Consider the following 4,299-nt stretch of genomic DNA (forward strand, 5'->3'; position numbering starts at 1 on the left):
TGTGATTTTATTTTTTTTATTATTATTTTTTTAGTTGACCATCAGGTATATTGGGGAAGGAGAGATGGAGGCACCTTCATGAGTGCCTCCCGTGGGCAGCAGCCTCTACAACTTGCTGGGGGTTTGGGGGAAGCAGGGAGTTCATGGGGCTCCTCCAGCAAAGATGAGCTCCAGGGCCGCTTGGATGTCCCCGCCGGTGGCCTGCAGGGCCCGCAGGCTCAGCTCATCGTCCTGGATGCCCATGTTGCGTACCTGCTACAGCTGGGGCTGCCACTGGCTCTGGAGGCTGGGCTGCCCAGAGGCCTGCAAGGCATGCTGTAGGGCTTGGCTGAAGAGATCATTAGTGATGGGTGTCCCTGACTGGACACCAGAGGACACTGGAGAGGTCCCTGAGGAATGGCCCTGGGTGCCAGGAGTCGGTGTGTGAGAACTGCTCTCCGGAGTGCTGGCCAGGGCCAGGGCAGTTGCCAGCTCACTCTGGGTGATGGGCCGGGGCCCAGCAGCTCTGCTGTACCCCAGGGAGGCTGGGCGGGAGCTGGGGGTGCTGCTGGAGGGTGTGGACCTGGTGCTTGGGTGAAAGTCGTCCTCATCATCTGAGAGCCCTTCAAACAGGAAGCCACCTGGCATATCCCTATATGAGCCGGAGGACATGCTCCGGGAAGAGGAGTCAGTTCCTGGCATTGGGGCACTGCCTGCTACTGAGTGCAGAACCAGGACAATGGCATTGACGAGGGCTGGGTGAGCAGGCACCAACGTATCAAGCATATTGGGATCAGCGTAGACAGAGAAGAGGTCCTTGTCTTGGAGAATCCCAAGAGCAATGGGCTCACTGCTGAGGCCTGGGGTGGCCACAATGATCTGATTCAGAGATTCCTTATTGCTGAGCATGTTAAGGACCGCCTCCCTGTAAGAGGAGCTGCTGCGCAGGGCAGTGTGCGGTACCCGGAACTCTCTCATGGCAGCCACTTTGTCCACAGGTTCCGGTTTTTGATCAGGTTCGGGCCAGGACTTTCGCAGAACGTGGACAGTGGACCCGGGTTGAATGCCATAGAAGTCAAGTGTCTGGTCATCTTTTAGCTTCCGACCACAGTAGATCAGATCAATCGGTTCAGGGTCTGGAACAGACTCCTGGAGCTTGCCAGCAATAAGCTGCTTCAGAAATGAAACACTATAGCCCCCTATCGAGTATTCTCCCAGTTCTGTCTCTGGCAATCGAAGGATAGACTTTGGAGCAAGTGGCTGGGCAGCCAGCTTCACCACCAGGTGCCAGTCTGAGAGAGACATCCTCTTTCGCGCTCTCTCTTTCTCCCCATGCCGTGGAAGGAACCCGGCCGCACAGCCGCCAGTGTAAACACTCACTCTGCCATATGTGATTTTAAAACTGGGTAAATATCTGAACAGATACTCAACCACAGCAACTATACCGATAGTAGGCTGGGCATGGTGTATGTCCATCTCTACTAAAAATACAAAAGTTACCCAGGCATGCTGGTGCATGCCTGTAATCCCAGCTGCTCGGGAGGAAAGACAATCGCTTGAACCTGGGAGGCAGAGGTTGTGGTGGGCCAAGATCACACCATTCCTCTGCCCTACTGTATGTGTAAAAATGCAGATTCACTGAATCAGACTAAATTGTATTCAGCGGAAGGCTGATCAAGGATTCAAAAGGATGCGACCTTTTGTTTTATCTACTTCTGACCCAGAAGCATCCCCATTTCCTACTTCCGGTTGCTCCACCTTACTGAACCAAACAACTGTACATCTTACACATATAGATTGTTGTCTCCTGTCTCTCTAAAATGCATAAAAGCAAGCTTTACCCTGACCACCTCGGGCCCATGTGGTCAGGATCTCCTGAGGCTGTGTCACGGGCATGTCCTTAACCTTGGCAAAAGAAGCGTTCTAAATTGGCTGAGACCTGACTCAGATATTTTGGGATCACAATCCACAGTCACCATGGTGTGACAGTTGACTACAGCACTCAGTACAGAGACGTGCCATACAGGTTTGTAGCATGGGAGCAATAGGTTACACCATATAACTTATGTGTGGAGTGGGCTACACCAGCTAGGATTTAAAAGGACACTCTACGGTGTTCGGACAAGGATGAAATCACCAAGGAAAATTTCTCAGAAAGAATTCACATCATTAGGAGATGCTTGAGTGTATTTTAAATGATTAAAGCCTAGGAGAGAAAAAGAAAAAAAGAAACTCAACTCCCGTTATGGTTTAATAACAAAGCTTAATAAGAGTTAATATATTTCATCTATCTAAGATGCTGACTAACAGACGTTATTTTATGCACCATCACAAATAGATTGCCAATTAAACTGACTTTCTGAACACCAAAAATGTGAATTTACTTCTATTAATGCCAGTAAAGTCCAATGAAAATGAATTATGGTTTTGACATGTTAAAGCAAAACAGGAGGAAGCCGTTAGCCTGAGGTTTTGCAAAGCAAACGGAAACCGAATTGGAGGCATAAAACTGACTTCAACTCAAGGCTGAAATCCCAGCACTTTGGGAGGCCGAGACGGGTGGATCACGAGGTCAAGAGATCGAGACCATCCTGGTCTCTATTAAAAAAAAAAATACAAAATATTAGCTGGGCATGGTGGCGCGTGCCTGTAATCCCAGCTACTCAGGAGGCTGAGGCAGGAGAATTGCCTGAACCCAGGAGGCGGAGGTTGCGGTGAGCCGAGATCGCACCATTGCACTCCAGCCTGGGTAACAAGAGCGAAACTCCGTCTCAAAAAAACAAAACAAAACAAAACAAAAACTGACTTCAAAACATTAGCAAACCAACCAGCCAATGACAATAAGCCCAGCCGCCAGTTGGCTGAGGGAACCATCCCCACAACAGGCGGTCGCCTGGCTGGAGCCAAGGAGAAACCTCACTTAGCAGCCATCTCTAAGAGCCCGAAGCCCCACGCCCTGCTCTCTATTCTGGTGCTTCAGGTGTGATTCACGAATCATTCCTTTGATTAAATAAACTGTTTATTTTGCCTAAAATTCTTCTAACCCCTAAATCCTAACGCCTAACCGGTAACCCCCAACTCTAACCCTAAGCCCTAGCCCTAATCCTCACCCTAAGCCCTAACCATACGTTAGTTTCTGCGTTTGCACTGACATGTCAGTGTTGACAATTCAAACTGCTGTATCAGCCCGGCTGCATGAGCAGTGCGGATTTTATAGTAACACTGTGGCCTGAGGCCCTGCATTAGCATCACAGCTGTTTTCTACATGAGCACTGCAGGTGTTGTATTCGCATTTCGGATGTCATTTCCGCCTTAGGAACGCTCCGTTTGTATTCTGAGGCTGCGGTGTGCACCTCGCACTGCAGCCGCGTGGCCTTGGCTTGGGAGAACCTCGGTGCTCAGGATTCAGAGGGGCTTTTGGTGTCCAGGTTTCCACACCGAGATCTTACTAGTCTCTGACCCTAAGTAGTCAGGCTGCAAACAGGAAAGATTTTACTCACTGTGGACGCCGCCCAGAGTTGTCCCAAAGTGAGGCTTTGCCCACTAGGTCAATGCTGCGGAGAATACAGCTCCGCCCTCGCAGTGCCCCCCAGGTCTGCAATGAGGACAATGAAACTCCGCAGACCACCGAGATGCAATGCACGCCGGTACCGTGACGCCATCTGAAAAGGCGGGCTCGGGCGCCCCCTGCTGGCGGCCGGGCAGTGCAGGGTCCTCTTGCTCCCGGTGATGTGCCTCCGCCCTCTTCTGGCGACTAGGGCTTGGGCGCCCCCTCCTGGTGGCGGACCACTGCAGGGCCCTCTTGCTCACACTGTAGTGGCAAGATGCCCCCTGCTGGCAACTAGGGCAATGCAGCGTCCTCTTGCTCACTGGGCTAGGGGGCTGTGCATATGCACATAATGTGCACCTACATGTACATGTGTACATATTGTACATATGTACACAATGTGCAACTATATGTACATCTGTACATAATGTAAACATCATGTAAATGCGTACATATTGTACGTCTCTACGTAATGTACACATTTTGTACACGTGTATATATGGTGCGTCTGTACATGATGTACATAATGTGCACACATATGTACACGTGTATATACGGTAAATATGTACATAATACATATATTATGTACACATTTACATATTGTAATACCAAAAGAAATTATATGTACATAATGTGTACAATCTGTACATTTACTGTGATATTACTTATTACATATATATTATTGTGATTACATATATGGTATCATTGTGATATTACAATAAATGTACATATAGTACACACTATGTACATATAAATGTACATATCGTACAGAT

At 49.0% G+C, this 4,299-nt stretch overlaps 1 pseudogene across 2 annotated transcripts; it reads right to left on the reverse strand.

Moving 5' to 3' along the window:
* On the reverse strand, nucleotides 1-3,649 carry LOC108587806 (ubiquitin-like protein 7 pseudogene; annotated as a pseudogene). Of its 2 annotated transcripts, XR_013527354.1 has the most exons (2): nucleotides 3,480-3,649; nucleotides 1-2,185 (listed from the first exon to the last, which is right to left on the reverse strand). The product of XR_013527354.1 is annotated as a ubiquitin-like protein 7 pseudogene, transcript variant X2 (transcript). The 2 variants fall into 2 exon arrangements; XR_013527353.1 differs by lacking the exon at nucleotides 3,480-3,649 and having other exon boundaries at nucleotides 1-1,363.
* Nucleotides 3,650-4,299: the final 650 nt, after the last annotated feature.

This window comes from Callithrix jacchus, chromosome 1, assembly GCF_049354715.1.
Source record: "Callithrix jacchus isolate 240 chromosome 1, calJac240_pri, whole genome shotgun sequence".
In the NCBI taxonomy this organism is placed as follows: domain Eukaryota; kingdom Metazoa; phylum Chordata; class Mammalia; order Primates; family Cebidae; genus Callithrix; species Callithrix jacchus.